At 38.9% G+C, this 18,177-nt stretch overlaps 1 protein-coding gene across 1 annotated transcript in view; it reads right to left on the bottom strand.

Moving 5' to 3' along the window:
- The window catches only part of TGFB2 (transforming growth factor beta 2), a 103,055-nt gene that overhangs the window by 15,950 nt on the left and 68,928 nt on the right, over positions 1-18,177 (bottom strand). The gene's annotated exons all lie outside the window — the stretch shown is intronic.

Below are 18,177 nucleotides of genomic sequence, written 5' to 3'. Positions count from 1 at the left end.
TAAAACTGCTTAATAAACATTTATTGGTTGACTATCTTTATAGTCATATCTCCCACTATTTCCAACAGAGCCCCTACTCAGTGAATACATTTATTCATTCTTCTCCAGGTGGATCCCTTGCTCCTACTACCATTTCACTGGGGGCTTCAGCCATGCTCACTTCACTTCCATCTCAGCTCACTCTCCAGACTTCATCTCCATACCTATTAGGATGTAAGTTCCTTGGAGTTAAGTACCATTTATTTGCTTGTATTTGTAACCTCAGGGCTTGGCACAGTCCCTGGTATACAGGAAGTGTTAAATAAATGCACTACCTTGGAACACACCTTCACTTTTCTTACCTTTGTGCCCATACTGTGCATCCCCTCCAAGAATGCCTTCCTTGATCTTTCCACTTATCAATATCCTCCATATCTTTGAAGTCATGGGTGTAATTCCTTCTCTAACCAGCATAATTTGAAAGGGATCTCTCCTTCCCCTGAATTTCTATACCACCCTAATGTCGACACAACTCATCTGGCACTAATCACAGAATACCTTGTAGTACTATCCTAACTCCCTAAATAGATTATAATCTCCTAGGGGGCAGAAACCATGTCTCTCACTTTTTTGGTCTAAGGCCCCCCATAACACTTCAAATATTACCTTGAACATACTTCCTAGGAACTGAATAAATATTTGCTGACTGATTCAGTCCTGGAAGAATGTGGCTCATTTTGTTCGGCACCTTAGATGAGGGTTTTGCACATTCTAGAAGCTTAACAAATGTTTATTGAATTGATTTGAAATACACAGAAAAAATAATATAGAGTATTCCTCCCCTTAAAGGGTGGCTTGTGTTCAAGGTTCTAAAACAATTTTAATACCCAAGTTACTCACCTCAATTACAAAGAAAAGAATGTTATGCCAATTAATAAGGGAGGAACCAGAATACCAGGGCAATGATCAAAACCAGAGACAACTAGAATACTGAGGCTCAAAAGCTTCAGATTACAGTGTGAATTTGACTTTGTGCCTATGCCAGGAACTGAAAATCAGGAACTACTCAGTATTTGGTACTACAACAGGAGGAAAAAAATTATCTTGGCATTTATTTTAAGGACAATGAGAAAAAAAGTGATTCATCAATACAATTAATACCAGGTCTACAACTAGTCTTTATTTAACTATTAAACACACACACACACACACACACACACACACACACACACACACATAATTTTCAAGTAATAGAAAACTTGGCCTTGACCAGTGCCAGAGACCTGGGTGAAATAAGTGGCTTTCGTTGCTGATAAAATATTCCACTGTGGCACAAATACTAGCCTGTATTCCCTTTGACTGTAGTCTCCTTGATCACTACCTGGGTCACTTGAGGGATGCTTGAAAAACCAACACAGAGGATGGTTATTTCACAGAAGGGCCTTAACAGAACCAGCACTTATCTTGTTTTTCTCTTTATTTCTCCTTCCTGTAATTGCAATGGCTCCTTTGTAATTGCACCTCTCTAAGAGGTCTGAAGTCACATAGTTCTTAGAATTTCAGTCCCTCCCTAATCTGCTCCCGCAAAAAAACAAACGACCCTCCTAAGAAAGAGGCACAGAAAAGCACATGATCTAGAGGTGAAAAGAGGCTCCAGATATGTAAGTTATTACTGTCAAACATTACCTTTTGACAGTGTATACCAAATCATACAAACATGTACCATGCCTTTATATGTTATGATGATTTTGTTAATTTCATCAACTGTGGATGCAAAGATTCTTTAAGCTAAAACCCTATTTTCTATGAGAAAATTTTCTTGATCTCCTTAAAACTAGTCTTCTCACTGTTAATTATCTCCAACTTATCCTGTCTATAGATTATTTGTACATAGTTGTTTTCACATCATCTTTATCATTAGATTGTGAGCTCTGCAAGGATTCTTTTGTCTTTCTTTGAATCCACAGAGTGTAGTATAGTTCCTTGCACATAACAGGCACTTATTGCTAACTGACCAAGAAAGCCTCTCTTCCTCCAATCTGTTCTTTCTACAACATGCTCTTCATAGAGTCACAAAAACAAAACTTGTTGATAATTTTTTTTTGTGGGGCAAAGAGGGTTAAGTGACTTGCCCAGGGTCACGCAGCTAGTAGGTGTCAAGTGTCTGAAGCCAAATTTGAACTCAGTCTTCTTGAATCCAGGGCCAGTGTTTTATCCACTGAGCCACCTAGCTGCCCCCTGCTTTTTGATAATTTCAACCTGGAGAAGGCAGAGGGAATGATGAGGAAGCTGTTGCTATTCTTGATCAACAAGGAGGAGCTGATCACTAAAGTAGAAGTGGCCAGAAACTTGAAAGGAAGTGACCAATTGTTCTTAAAATTCACTACAGATAAGGCACAGGCTGACATGTAGCCAACCCTATGGGAGAGTGAATTTGAAAATTTCATAAAAAGTAGGGGTAAAATACTATGATCTGACATTCTTTAAAGGAAGCCAGTTCAAGAGAAAAGAGAAGAAAAGGGAAAAAAGAAAAAAGAAGAAAAGAGAAAAGAAAAAAAGGAAAAAGGAAAGAAAGGAAGGAGAGAAAGGAGAGGAGAGCAAGAAGACAAGAAAGAAGGAAAGAAGGAAGGAAGGGAGGGAGGTTCCAATGATACTAAATTATTTCAGTGGAGGAAATAAAAGTCAAGAAGAAAACTGTCTAAAGAAACTTACATGACTAATGGGGATCTCACTGACCAATTAAGATTTTTTTTTTTAACGTAGAGAAAATGGAAACAAGAACAGATAATGGAGATGACTACAAAAAGTGGCATTGCTTGGTAAGAAAAATGACAAAAACACTCAGTACTATAATGAATGCTGAGGACAACAAAAGGGATTTTTAACACTGTTAGGTGAAAAAGAAAGCAAGGAAGGGATATATCCACTTTGTGGAGTGGATGAAATAATGAAAGCACAAGACCGAAAGAAGGCAGAACAATTTTAGTACTTTTTCCATTTTTTCAACCAAAGAGAATTATCTTCAGACTAGAAAGTATAAAACAAAAATGATTAATGAGATAAATGAGGAAATAAGAGAGCAACTATTTGTCCTCTATAAGTTCAAGTTATCAGGATGAACTATCTCCCAGGAAACTTAAAGAACTTGCATGTGTGATTGATAAATTACTATCCCCAAGATTGGCTAAATCACTTTATTTATCTGAGCTTTAGTTTCCTTATCTACAAAATGAGAGAGTTCAACTAGATCAAAGATTCTTAAGCATTATTTGTGTACCATGTACTCCTTTGGCTATCTAGTTAAGCCTATTGACCCCCTTCTGAGAATAATACTCTGTTTCCTGCATCCAAAATTGAAGAAAATGCTGGATTCCAGTTAAAGGTTTGTGAAAATCCATCCAAGTTCATGGGACCCCTGAACTAAACTAGGTTCCTTCATTCTCTAAGCCTCTAATCAATTTGATCTTTGAAAAATTGTGGTGAGTGGGAGAAGTGCCACAGATTTAGAGATAGGGAAATACTGTCTAAATACTCAAAAAAGATGACAGTAATCCAAAATGTTTGACTTTGAATCCCTGGCAAAATTCTAGGGTTTGTTTTTGAAGAATGTTTTTGTGAGCACTTAGAAAAGAAAGTAGTAATTACTATCATGAGTTCATGGCAAGTTTACGCAAGACTTAAATTGATTTACTTCTTTGACAAGGTTAATACAGTTCCAGATGAGCTATACCATGGACATAATATTTCAGCAAGACATCTGATTGAGTTTCTCATGATATATATAAGATAGAGATATATGCATAGGCTAAGTGATAGTATAATTTGGTAGATCTAAAACTGGTTGAATAACTAGATGCCCAGATACATTATCTGTGTATATGTTCCCCAACCCCAATAGCAGCACAATCTCATATCTCTGACACTTCTCAGCTCTGTGACATTGATCAAATCATTTAACCACCCTGACCCTCATTTTCCTCATATATAAAATGAGAGGGGTTACACTCTGTGGCCTCTGAGGTCTCTCCCAACTCTAAATTTATAATCCTATGAACTCCTCATTTGATAGATGAGGAAGTAAGTGGAAGAGATGGGATCTGAATTTTATTCCTGTGACTTCAAAGCTGAGACTTTTTTCACTGAACGAGCAATGGATGAAAACCCCAATCTACCTCCCAAGTGTTTATGGCATAAATGATATGGGGTAATTTGCAAATGACTGTGATGTTCAGATAACTGTTGGTTTCATTTAATTGCTTTACCTTGTTACAAGGGAGGGCTCAGTGGATGGGGTAGTATATGTGCAAATGATTGATGTAAAAAAAGGCAACAAGACTAATTTTGTTTTTAAGGAAAGAAAAGAGGAAATGAACAATTTTAATCAGGGAAATCCAACAAACGAGATTTTCCTGAGAGATTCTGGGCTTGAAAGCTATCAACAAATTCTCTTTCCTAGGATGTATATTCTCCATTGATTACCAGGCTATAAACCAGAATCAGAAAGGGTCACAATTCAATTCAGTTCAATGTTTATTAAGTGGCTACTATCTGCAAGATAGTATGGCATAGGCATGGTGGATAGAAAGTTGGCTTTGGAGCCAGGAAGACAAGTTCAAGTCATCCCTCTGATACATATGGGCTGTGTGATGCTGGGTGAATCACAAGTTTTCAGTGCTCTAGACCCAGTGGTATCAAACTCCTTGCTATCCTGCATATAGACTTAAAGAACCCCACAATTTTTTTTTTTTTGGGTGAGGCAATTGGGGTTAAGTGACTTGCCCAGGGTCACACAGCTAGTAAGTGTTAAGTGTCTGAGGCCGGATTTGAACTCAAGTACTCCTGAATCCAGGGCCGGTGCTCTATCCACTGCGCCACCTAGCTGCCCCCCACAAATTATTTTTATATACACTGTATTGTATTTTTTTTTGTTAAACATTTTCCAATGGCATTTTTATCTAGTTGAGACTGCGCTTGGGAGCTTTTCCAGCTGCTTAAGGTGTAGACCACAAAAGAGTTTGGCATTATCATTCTAGAGGAGTCTTTATGGTTGTAAAATGTAGAGAAGGTGCCAACCTGAATCATAGAGGGATTTTCCTCACCAGGAACTTCCCTAAAATAATTAAATCCAGTCCTGATCTCTACATGCAAGGCTGTACATGGTGTAGGGTGTTGGGGATACAAGAGTAAAATGTCCCTGAGATACTACCAAAGCATGATGCTATCACTAAACTTTATAATAAAGACAAGTTCCAATGAGTAGTTGAAGTCTCAGTCTTTCCCTAAGTCTTATTGGCCTGATGCAACATAATCACAGGAAGAAGATAAAAACGAAAAAGACAACAAAGACAGAAGATGAAGAGGATGAAGACAAAGACGAAGATGAAGATGAAGAAGAAGAAGGTGAAGACGATGAAGAAGATGAGGAAGGTGAGCAAGAGAAGAAAGGAGGGAGGGAGGGAGGGAGGAAGGGAGGAAGGAAGCAAGAAGAAGACAAGAAGTCAACCCCAAAGACTTCAATTTCCTCATCTCTAAAAGGTAGGTAGGTTGCATGGTAATAGAGTGCTGGACTTAAAGTAAGAAAGACATGAATTCAAATCCTGCTTCAGACTCTTACTAATTATGTGACAGAGAAGTCATTTAACTTCTTTAGGGCTCACACTCCTCGTCTATAAAATTATGACTCTCCAATTTAAGGAAACTGTCCCAAAAGTGCCAATATATTCTTTTCTGGGCTCTACTCCTGACCCTCTGGACTTCCTCCACTATGCAATCTCTTTTTTTTTTTTAAGGGTTTTTTTGTTTTGTTTTTGTTTGGTTTTTTTGGTTTTTTTGGTGAGGCAGTTGGGGTTAAGTGACTTGCCCAGGGTCACATAGCTAGTGTTAAGTGTCTGAGGTCGGATTTGAACTCAGGTCCTCCTGAATCCAGGGCCAGTGCTCTATTCACTATGCCACCTAGCTGTCCCTGTGCAATCTCTTAAGGATTTATTCTATTCCCTTCTACACTTCTCAGCTCCCTATTATATGTTGTCTTCTACCATTAGAATGTTCCTGGAGAGGAAGGGGGTGGGGAGGGTCGGGGATACGGGATGACAAGGGAAGGGGGAATGACTGTCATTCTTCTTGTTTGTTTTTTTATATTCCCAGAACATAGAGCTTGGCACAAAGTAAATGCTTAATAAATGCTTATTTTTTAACTTGTCGACTAAAATGACACCATTGGACTAGACAAACTCCAAGGTCTCTTCTAGCTCTATAATTATAGAATTCAATATTTGAAGCATGGCTTATACATCAATACAATGGCTGGTGGCAAGAAACCAAAACAATATTTAAACAGTAATTTAAATTGGAAAAATCACAAACAGAATTAACCAGCTGAAGAAAGAGGCAGGAGCATATTGAACACATTGTTGATCCATGGCAGAGAGCTTTAACAGAGGAATAGGAGGATCAAATCTTTGGACTTGTGATTTCATTAGGATAAGTGAAATAAGCCCCCCATTCCAATGCAGATCAGCGACTGCTCTACAACCTTAGGGAATTTCCAAGATCACTGAGAAGTTCAGTGACTTGCCTATGGGGTCACAAAGCACTGAGGGTCTGGGCAGGGTCAAGTCATTCTGGTTTTAAGGCCAGCTCTTGCTGTCTCTCTGAAACTTACTAGGCACGGGTTGTTGTTGTTGTTGTTGTTGTTGAACTGAACTGAATAGTACTTAGAGTTAAAGACCATAGAGATCATCTTCTAGTCCAATAACCTCATTTTGCAGATGAAGGAAGTAATCCCCAAAAGGGGAAGTCATTTGCACAGAACTGTTGGATTTAGAGCAGAAAAGTAGTATGGAGGTCACTGAGTCCAATCCCCTCTCCCCCAAAGACCTTAAGTGACTTGTCTAAGGTCACAAAGGCAGGAAGTAGCAAAGACAGGATTCAAAAGCAGATCCTGGGGGCAGCTAGGTGGCACAAAGGGGGCATCTGGGTGGTGCAGTGGATAAAGCACTGGCCCTGGATTCAGGAGGACCTAAGTTCAAATCCAGCCTCAGACACTTGACACGTATTAGCTATATGATGCTGGGCAAGTGACTTAACCCTCATTGCCCTGCAAAAAAAAAAAAAAAAAAAAAAAAAGCAGGTCCTCCTTAACTCCTACCTAAGTCAGTGTTCTTTACTTTGCAATAGGTAAATTATAGAGTTTAGACTACAGTTCAAGTCTTTTGAACCCTAGCTTAATAACCCTTGGAAAACAACTGTGGATGGCCTAACCTGCTCTGGAATAGTAGGAACTGGGTTCTCATTTTTATTTTTAAGGAAAGGTGTCAAGTAGAGCATTAGTCTAAAGTCAGAGGTGCAACAGTGCCAGGCTCTGAAAATAGCAGCTACAGAAGCAATGTACAAGTGATCACGGGTTACCCTTTTTTTGACCACACCCATTCAGAAAGAGGATCAAACTCAGAGAATAGCATCAGCTCTCTACAGGAGTGACAGTGATCTACTTTCCCTAGGAGGGCAGTATGACTTCTGTTCAGTTTGCAAAAATCTGGATATTAATGGTCTCATACATACAACGTGTTTATTATATCATAGGACTTTTTTTTTAAAAAGGGGGTACTGTGCTGTGTCTGCCTACAGAGTGGCGCCTTGGTAAGGATCGGTGTGAAGGGGATTGTATGCCATAAAATCTTGGACAACAGAAGCACAGTATGACCTCTTTCAGTAGCACTTTTTGTAAATCTAATTTAACAACCACTCTTTTTTTGGCTGACCTCTTTTTTTTTATTTTGTGCACCCCTGGGCAAAATAAGAAATGAAAGCTGAACTCTGTGTGTATGTGTGTGCGTGTGCGTGCGTGCGTGTGTGTGTGTGTGTGTGTGTGTGTGTGTGACATAGAGAGACAGAGACAAAGACAGAAAGAGATGCAGAAAGAGACACAGAAAGAAACAGAGACATAAAGAAAGACAGAGAGACACAGGAAGATTGAGATGGAGAGAAAAAAGACAGAGAAAGAATGACATGGAAAAAGAGAGACAGACAGAAACATAGAAAAAGACAGAAATAGACAGGGATAAAAACAGAGATAGAGGCAGAATGAATGGAAGTATCTCTGAGGAGGAATAAAAATGGAGAAAACTCTCATTAACTACATCAAGATTATGTTCCATGTATAAGTTGACACAAGAATTTCTTTTAAAAATAGGACTTGTCAGGCACAGCTAGGTGGCGCAGTGGATGAAGCACTAGCCCTGGATTCAGGAGTTTCTGAGTTCAAATGCGGCCTCAGACACTTGACACTTACTAGCTATGTGACCCTGGGTAAGTCACTTAACCCCCATTGCCCCACCAAAAATAAAAAATAAAAATAGGACTTGTCGCTCTGATCTTGTACTAGAATTAGAGCATCATCAAACAGCAAGTTAGTGGTAAAGGCAAGGACTGTATCAAGCATCCATCTATGTGTAGCCTATAGGCTGAGGCATCACTGCAAAGGGTTGGGGGTGTGAGGTACAGTAAGTAGGACAGTCATATTGCTAGATGACTATCCATAGCTAAAGCCTATTGTCATCATAGATAATGGATCTAGAGGGACAAGGGAACTCTGTGGCCATCAAAGTGAAGACCCTGATTTTATAGATGAGAAAACTGAGGCCCCTGGAGGTCAAGTGTGTTGCCAAAGGTCACACAGGTAGTAAATATCAGAAGTGGGATTTGAACTCTGTCCTCTGACTTCAGATTCCAAAGACATGTCACATATTTTCCATACTATCATTCAACCCCATTAGTGCACATGACCTAAGATTTAACCCATTGCCAATAGCATAACTATAACCCAACCTAGTAACTCAGTACTGAAATCCAAGAAGACAAGACATATTTCCAACAAAGTTATTTCTCCCAGAGTTTCAAGGAAGCCAGAGGTGACAGTGAAAATGCTGCCAATGTGGCAGCTAGGGGGCTCAGTGAATAAAGCATCGGGGAGGACCTGAGTTCAAATCCAACCTCAGACACTAGACACTTACTAGCTGTGTGACCTTCAGCAAGTTACTTAACCCTCATTGACCCACCAAATTTTTTTTTAAATGCCGCCAATGTGTATTTCTACACAGCTCCATTGTTCCCTTTGACTCTGAATCTTTACTCCCTTGTTGGTAATCTAGAGGTCCACTGAAACACATTGGGTAAGATAGCAACCTCATATCAACTCAACACATTCCTTCTCTAGTGATTAATGGGGAATGCTCAGCAGATTCTATTCCCTCAACCTATCAGGGACCCAATGTATGCAGCCTCACACCAACATCGTGATAAAAAGCAGCATTTTGGCTGCTTTTCTCCTGATGCTTTATGACGTATGACCTAAACACACCACACTGATTCCCTAGTAAGTTATTTTAACATGTTACTGCTCAGTGGTTTGAAGCTAATAACTTAGTCTTGAAAACAACCTAATGGCTCCTGTCTGAGGGCATTGCCCTAGATGTTTTTTCTTTCTGGGAAGGAAAGGTCTGAGGGAGGCTATGGTCAGCATTTCTACAATTACAACCAATATGAATATGGAAGGCAAAGTTATTCAACAAAACCCAGGATGTGAAGAGGAAGGTATACTCCCTCGACTTGGGAAGAGCATCAATTCAATAGAAATTAAAGGAATTTCTGCACTATCTATAAAGTCTTGTTAGTCTAGCTGGTTTGCAGAAGAGCACTTTTTCACTCCCTCCAGGAGAGTGAGATAATTTCCTGGCTAACTGAGTATGGCAATTCACACTGCAAGATTGCTCACTGTGATGTGTGACATTACTAGCCCCTCTTCTCCCAGGAAAGTTATACTATACCATTTGATACTTTGGTGTAAATATGTAAAATTTATAATTCTGATATGTCATAAAATCTATAATGATCAACAGCTTCAAAGGGGGTTTGGATATTTTCCTGGATACTAACTGCTAATGGTTATTAAGAGGAATTTTTTTTTACCATTTCTAAAGTATTTTATTATTTTCCAGCCACATATAAGGAGAGTTTTCAACATTTGTTTTCATGGGATTTTTAGTTCCAATTTTTTTTCTCCTACCCTCCCTTCCCTCCCTCCTCCCCAAGATGGAAAGCAGTCTGAAATAGGTTGTATATGTACAATCACATTAAACATATTTCTACATTAGTCATCTTGTAAAAGAAGAATCAGAACACAAGGGAAAAACCTCAAAAAAGAAAAAAAAGAGAAAAACAATCCAAAAGTAGAAACAGTATGATTCAATCTGCATTCATAATTCACAGTTCTTTTTTCTGGATGTTGAGAACATTTTCTATCATGAGTTCTTTGAAACTGTTTTGGATCACTGCACAGCTGAGAAGGGCCAAGTCTATCACCATTGTTCATCACACAATGTCGCTGTTACTGTGTACAATGTTCTCCTGGTTCTGCTCCATTTAGAGGAAATTAAGGATATATATATTGTTGTTGTTGTTGTTGTTGTTGTTATAGCTAGGGGACAAAAAATTCTTTGAGGCCAGTATTATAGATGACAGCCCCGGCCATGGATGTGAACTTCAGAGTTATATAGGGATGGCATAATAGGGAAAGGGGAACTGGACTTGGAATCAGAGTTTAAATCCTGAGCATGTCATTTAATCCCTCAGCCTCAGTGTCTTTACCTATAAAATGTGAAAAATAACAGCACCTATCTCACAGGGTTATAGTGCAAATTAAGTGATAAACATCTAAAGAACCTTACAAATATCATAGCACTATGTAAATATTAGTTATTGTTATTATTATTATCCTTCTAGTCCTGGTTCTATAATTACTGTCTTTGTATGATCCTGAGCATGTTGCTTGACCTCTCTGGTCTCAGTTTCCTCATCTGTAAAATGAAATGGTTTAACTAGATGACCACTAAGTTCCTTTTAGCCCTAAGAGCCATTCCCAATGGTTTTAGCACTAGTGTTTCCATGGTGCCATTCAATTGGATAGATGGTGGCTCTGATCCAGTTCTTGCAGTATACAGACAAGCTGACTAGCTGCTCCTTCTCTAAGATGGTGCCTCTGGCTTGTTTCTGGAATGCTCCTTCAGAAGGGGATTCTCTTTTCCCATTTCCCTTTCCCAAACCCATGATTCTGGAAGAGATTTAATCACAAATACAGGAGCAACTTAATCAAAGAAAGATGTACTTGAACTTCCAAAGTGGCCAAGAATTATGACAAATACCATGGGTTCAAAGGCATTCCCAAATCATTGGAGCTTTATCTGATCAAATTCCAATAAAGGTTGCATTTGGCATAAATCTTTAAAAACATTGCTAGGGCTTTTCATAGCTGGCAAAACTTTCTTACTTAATGTTGTTTTTTTTCTTTCCCTCTGTAAAGAGATTTTTATCCTAATATTCTCCCAAACCTTGGTGTACATTTGAAATCATACTGGGATTAAATAAATATATGATCTTTGGTGATGATTAGCATAGCAGGAGGCAGAGAGAGGCAGCCCCAGGATCCACCCCCCCTCGTCTCCAGAGTGCTGTCAGAGAATTCTATAGAAGAGCAAGAGAATGGAGTCAAAGTCCCAAGGTCTTCTGCCAAACCAAATGTGTCTTTCAATTGAAGCTTCAGTTTCCAAGGTGTCCCTTGTAGGGAGGGAGAGAAAGCAATCCCTGTGCAGCCCTAACAAAACAGTATTATTTAACTGACCAACTACTTTGTAGAAAAACATGAAAAGCCATTAGTAATGACCTGCTGATTCTCATTCTAATGATGGCATGATGGGATATGTTGTGGGAGAACCTTGAACCCAAAGTGTGAGAGGAAACATGATTAGACAGGAAGAATGCTAGATTTGGTATCAAAGGGCCTGAGTCTGAGTTTGGGCTCTGTTTGTGGGACCTTGGGCAAGTCATTTCAACTACTCAGCCTCAGTTTCTTTATCTGTAAAACTGAACTAGATGGCCTCTAAGATCTCTTCCAGCTCTAGATCTATGATTCCATGATACTATATACCTTAAGGGGGCAAACTTCCCCTTAATAACATGGTACTGTGGAAGGAGCACTGAACATAAGAATCACAAGACTTGAGTTTGAATCTTTATTCTGCCACCTTGGGCAAATCATTTAGCCTCTATGGGCTGCAATTTCTTCATCTGTAAAATGAGATAGAGATAAGAAAGGGGTGTTGGGGAGAAGGGACTACGTGACCTCTAAGAACCTATTTTTATTTATTTATTTTTTTTAAGTGAGGCAATTGGGGTCAAGTGACCTGCCCAGGGTCACACAGCCAGTAAGTGTCAAGTGTCTGAGGCCGGACCCGAACTCAGGTCCTCCTGACTCCAGGGCCAGTGCTCCATCCACTGTGCCATCTAGCTGCCCCTAAGAACCTATTTTTAAAAATTTAGGATAGTAGATTAAGAACTAGTCGGTCCACCCCCCTTATTTTACAGATGAGAAAACAGAGGCCCAGAGAAGTAATGCAAGTTGCCTGAAGAATTGGAATTTTAACCCAGGGGCTCTGACTCAAAATCCCATGCTGTTTCCTCTGTACCATAGGGGCTCCTATTCAAGCAGATTGCATAGCCAGTTCTACATGTTAACTTTTGTTGTTTTTCAGTCGTGTCTAACTCTGTATGACCCTATTTGGGGTTTTCTTGGCAAAGAGACTGAAGTGTTTTGTCATTTCTTTCTCTAACTCATTATACAGATGAGTAAACTGAGGCAGAGTTAAGTGACTTGCCCGGAGTCACATAGCTCTTAAGTGTCTGATGCCAGATTTGAATTCAGGAAGATGAGTCTTCCTTACTCCAGGCCTGAGGCTCTAACCACTGTCATCTAGCTGTCCATACATGTTTACTACCACATAGATAATTCAGTACCTCCTTTTATTTGTCCTAAAGCTACTTCCTCTCTGTTCTGCTACTCTGAGATTTGGTGAAAGTAACCATATTTAATCCATCAAAAATCTTCAGGATTTTATGTACTTCAGTCACTTCCCTCCCTAGCTTCTGCCTTGTTGGACAACATGCAGCTAGGTGATCCAGTAGACATACTGAACTTGGAATCAGGAAGACCTGAGTAAAAATCTTGCCTCAGACACTTACTAGCTATGTGACCCGGAGCAAGTCACTTGATCCCTGTCTGCTTCAGTTTCCTTATCTGTAAAATGAGGACAATAACAGCACCTCCCTCACAAAGGTTGTCTTGAAGATCAAATGAAATCACATGTGCAAAGTGCTTTGCAAACCTTAAAACACTACATGAATATGAGCTATGATTAGCATCAAAAAGATCTAATCCGTTTAGGTTTGGGAGATCGTCTGATGAAGTTTCAAATTTGGCAAATGGGAATGCATCAGCATATAAGGACAAATAAGGAGCAAAAACACCAGCAATGTCTGAGCTCTTCTGAAATAATTAATCACTCTCAGAGACAAAAAAAGTCATAGAATCTAAAAGTAAAAGGGAATTGACAGGCATTGCAGTGCAACCTTTCACATGGTACAAAAATCTCCTAGCTGTCTAATATCCCTAGCAAGTGGTCATCCAGCCTTTGCTTGAATACTTCCACGGATGAGAAACTCACTGTCCCAAAGACAGCCTATTATATTCATTTTCTTATTCTCAGTTGATTAATTCACCCTCAATAACTTGAAATAAAGGTTAGGAGTAAAGCAGATCTCAACAATCAATGGTCATACAGGTCTACATTTATCACAGTAATTATTCATGGCCATAGAATGTTATGAAATGTTCACCAGCCTAGGAGCTAGAAGATCTGAGTTCTAATTATAGGCAAATCACTTTAACCCTATTTTCATAATCTATAAAATGGAAGAGAGAGACATGCACTAAATAATCTCTGAGGTCTTTAATTTTCTTCTGAGAGTTGTTTTGTTGCCTGTTCTAATATCCCTTCCCCTTCTCCTTCCACAGCTAACACAGAGAAAAGAGGGAGGGCAAAGATTCATTGTATCCAGTAAAGATTGTGGAAGAGAGATCATGATGAATTCATTTAAAATCTGAATCTTAATATTTTAAAAGAAACTAAATTCTATCATTTTCAAGAATATACATTAACAGGAACAGAATGCTGCTTGCCAAGCAAAAGATCCTTTGGGACCCACTTTATTTTTCCAATGAATCCATCAATGATTTGAATGTCAATTTCTCATTGAAAACAGTTTGTATGCAGACTCTAATAGCATCTAGACAAGACTGATCATCTAGACAAACTTTTCTCCCATAGATAAAGCAAAAGACAGTGCCCATTTAAAAGAACATAAATTACAGTCATAAGGCAGTCAAATGAGGCTTTATTGCTTATAAAAATAAAATGCCCCCATTTTCCTCATGTTCTGCTTTAATGATCATAGAGGATATGATATGGTAGATAACACACTGGGCTTAGAGTCGGGAAGACCCTTTCTTGTGATACCTATAAGCTAGGTGCCCCACATGGCCAGTCATTGACCTTCTCTGAATTTCAGTTTTTTCACTGGCAAAAAAAGGAGTAATAATGATAATAATAACGCTCTCCCCTAGGGTTGTTGTGAGCACTGAATGAGATCATGCATAGAAAGTGCTCTGCCAACTTTGAAGAGCTACATAAATGTCAGCTATTATTAATTACCTCACCACCATCCTCACAGAACACACCTGCTGGAACAGCTGACCTGTAGTTCTAGCCAGATAGCTTATGGGAGAACACCTCAGAGCAGCTGTCTTACCTCCAAGGAAAAACTTCACCCCTGTTCTGCCAGTCCTCACCTCGTGTCAAAAAGAAGTTTCTTAGGGACGTCTAATAGTTCAGAATAACAATAATGCACACAATGGTCACAGAGAGCAAGTACATGATAGGCATTTGAATTACATATTTTCTTGTCAGAAACTTTATTATCAAAGGAAACATAGAAATGTATTCCAGGGCATTGGAAGTGGGAGAGAGTAGTGATAAAGATTTATATACCTCCATAAGAAAAAGGAAGTCTTCTCCCCTTCTAATCCACTCTCATTTCTTCTTTACTTCCCCTCTCTGCCCATTTCCTTTGCCCTTCATCTCCTTGTCCCCTCTTCGTGCCATTTCCCAAACTCCCTCCTCACTTCCGTTCCCCTCCTCATCTCTCTCCCCTACATCTGTCCTTCTTTTTCAGTCCCTTTGCTTTTCCTGTAGAATGGAAGATCCTTGAGGGTTGCATTACATCAGTTTTGCATTTGTATGCCCAGCACCAGTAGACCGGCACTCCATAAATGCTTGCTGATTGACTGATTGATTCCCTTACAGGACCAAGCACTGCCCTCTTCATGCCCTTCAAGTAGTTTCTATATCTCTGGCTCCTTCCTCATGTCCCTTCTGCTTTGGAGATGAAACCACCCCAAAATTAGGGATCATGTTTGGAAAGAATTATATGGAAATTTCATTTAAAGTAATGGTAGACAATATAAAATATTTGGGAGTCTACCTGCCAAGACAAACCCAGGAACTCTATGAACCCAATTACAAAACACTTTTCACACAAATAAAATCAGATCTACATAATTGGAAAAATATAAATTGCTCATGGATTGGCCAAGCTAATATAATAAAAATGATGATTCTACCTAAATTAATTTACCTATTCAGTGCCATACCAATCAGACTACCAAAAATTATTTTATAGAGCTAGAAAAAATAATAACAAAATTCATCTGGAAAAACAAAAAGTCAAGAATATCAAGGAATTAATGAAAAAAATGCACAGGAATGTGGGCTAGCCAAACCAAATTTGAAGCTATACTATAAAGCGACAGTCATCAAAACTATGTGGTACTAGCTAAGAAATAGAGTGGAGGATCGATGGAATAGGTTAGGCACAGGAGACATAGTTGTAAATGACTATAGTAATCTACTGTTTGATAAACCCAAAGACTCCAGCTTCTGGGATAGGAACTCAGTATTTGACAAAAACTGCTGGGAAAAGTGGAAGATAATATGGCAGAAACTAGGCATAGACCAACATCTTATACCTTATACAGAAATAAGGTCAAAATGGGTTCAAGATTTAGACATAAAGGGTGATACCGTAGATAAATTAGGAGAATAGTTTACCTCTAAGATCTATGGGGAAGAAAACAATTTATGTCCAAACAAGAGATAGAGAATAGTATGAAAGCAAGATGGAAGACTTTGATTACATTAAATTAAAAGGCTTTTGTACAAACAGAAGCAATGCAGCCAAAATTAGAAGGGAGGCAGAAAACTAGGGAATAATTTTTACAGCCAGCATTTCTGATAAAGGCCTCATTTCTAAAATATATTGGGAACTAAATCAAATTTATAAGAATCCAAGTCATTCCCCAGTTGAGAAACAGTCAAAGGATATGAGCAGGCAGTTTTCTGATGAAGAAGTCAAAGCTATCTATTGCCATATGAAAAAAAAAATGCTCTAAATCCCTATTTTTTTTTTTTTGCAGGGCAATGAGGGTTAAGTGACTTGCCCAGGGTCACACAGCTAGTAAATGTCAAGTGTCTGAGGCCAGATTTGAATTTAGGTCTTCCTGAGTCCAGGGCCAGTGCTTTATCCATTCTGCCACCTAGCTGCCCCCCTCTAAATCCCTATTGATCAGAGAAATGCAAAGTAAAACAACTCTGAGGTATCACTTCACACCTATCAGATTGGCTAATATGACAAAAAAAGAAAATAATAAATGTTGGAGAAACTGTGGAAAAATTGAAACACTAATGCATTTTTAGTGGAGCTGTGAACTGACCCAATCATTCTGGAGAGCAATTTGGAACAGGGCTATGGGACTGTTCATACCCTTTGACCCAGTGGTACCACTGGTAGGTCTGTATCCCAAGGAGACAATAGAAAAGGGAAAAGGACCCACATATACAAAAATATTCATAGCAGCTCTCTTTGTGGTGGCAAAGAACTGGAAATTGAGGGAATGCCCATCAAGAGGGGAATGGCTAAACAAATTGTGGTATATGAATGTAATGGAATACTATTGTGCTGTAAGAAACAATGAGCAGGAGGAGTTCAGAGAAACCTGGAAGGACTTATATGAACTGATGCTGACTGAGAGGAGCAGAACAAGAGAACATTGTACACAGTAACAGCAACAGCAACAGCAACAGCAATATTGTGTGATGAACAATGGGGATAGACTTGGCTCTTCTCAGCAGTGCAACAATCCAAAACAGTTTCAAAGAACTCATGACAGAAAATATTCTCAACATTCAGAAAAAAAGAACTGTGAATTATGAATGCAGATTGAATCATACTGTTTCTACTTTTGGACTGGTTTTTTTTTTCCTTCTTGTTTGAGGTTTTTTCCTTTGTGCTCTGATTCTTCTTTCACAAGATGACTAATGTAGAAATACGTTTGATGTGATTGTACATATACAACCTATATCAGACTGCTTTCTGTCTTGGGGAGGAAGGAGGGAAGGGAGGGGGAAAGAAAAAAATTTGGAACTAAAAATCCAGTGTAAACTAATGTTGAAAACTATCCTTATATATAATATGTAACTGGAAAATAATAAAATAAAATTTAAAAAATAATAGTAATGAAAATAATAATAATAAACACATATGTTATTATGCAACTTAAAAAGTACTTTTACTTTGATATTAAGACATGGTATCTGATTCCCCCAACCATTCTGGAAAGTAGTCAGGGTAGGGGCAGCTAGATGGCACAGTGGATAAAACACTGGCCCTGGATTCACGAGTACCTGAGTTCAAATCCGGCCTCAGACACTTAATACTTACTAGCTTTGTGACCCTGGGCAAGTCACTTAACCCCAATTGCCTCACCAAAAAAAGAAAAAGAAAAAAAAAAAGAAATGTCTGGGGCAGCTAGATGGCGCAGTGGATAGAGCACCGGCCCTGGAGTCAGGAGTACCTGAGTTCAAATCCAGCCTCAGACACTTAATACTTAACTAGCTGTGTGACCCTGGGCAAGTCACTTAACCCCAATTGCCTCACTAAAAAAAAAAAAAAGTAGTCAGGGTAGGTTGTATTTTTACCATTTTAAAATCAAGGAAAATGGAACAGAAAGTTTAGCTGGTTCCTAGCTAACAAGTAGCAGAGTTAGAATTAGGACCCAAGTCTTTGGAATCCCAGACCATCGCTCTTTCTACAGAAACATTTCGCTGACTTCATCATGAAGAAGCTCTTCACCCAGAGTATTCATTATCGAGACAACTCTGTCATAATATGACTGCATATTAGGTCATCCAGTCT

Source organism: Dromiciops gliroides, chromosome 4 (genome assembly GCF_019393635.1).
Source record: "Dromiciops gliroides isolate mDroGli1 chromosome 4, mDroGli1.pri, whole genome shotgun sequence".
In the NCBI taxonomy this organism is placed as follows: domain Eukaryota; kingdom Metazoa; phylum Chordata; class Mammalia; order Microbiotheria; family Microbiotheriidae; genus Dromiciops; species Dromiciops gliroides.
Note: the sequence above shows the minus strand (reverse complement) of the source record. Positions and strands in the feature narration are given on the sequence as shown.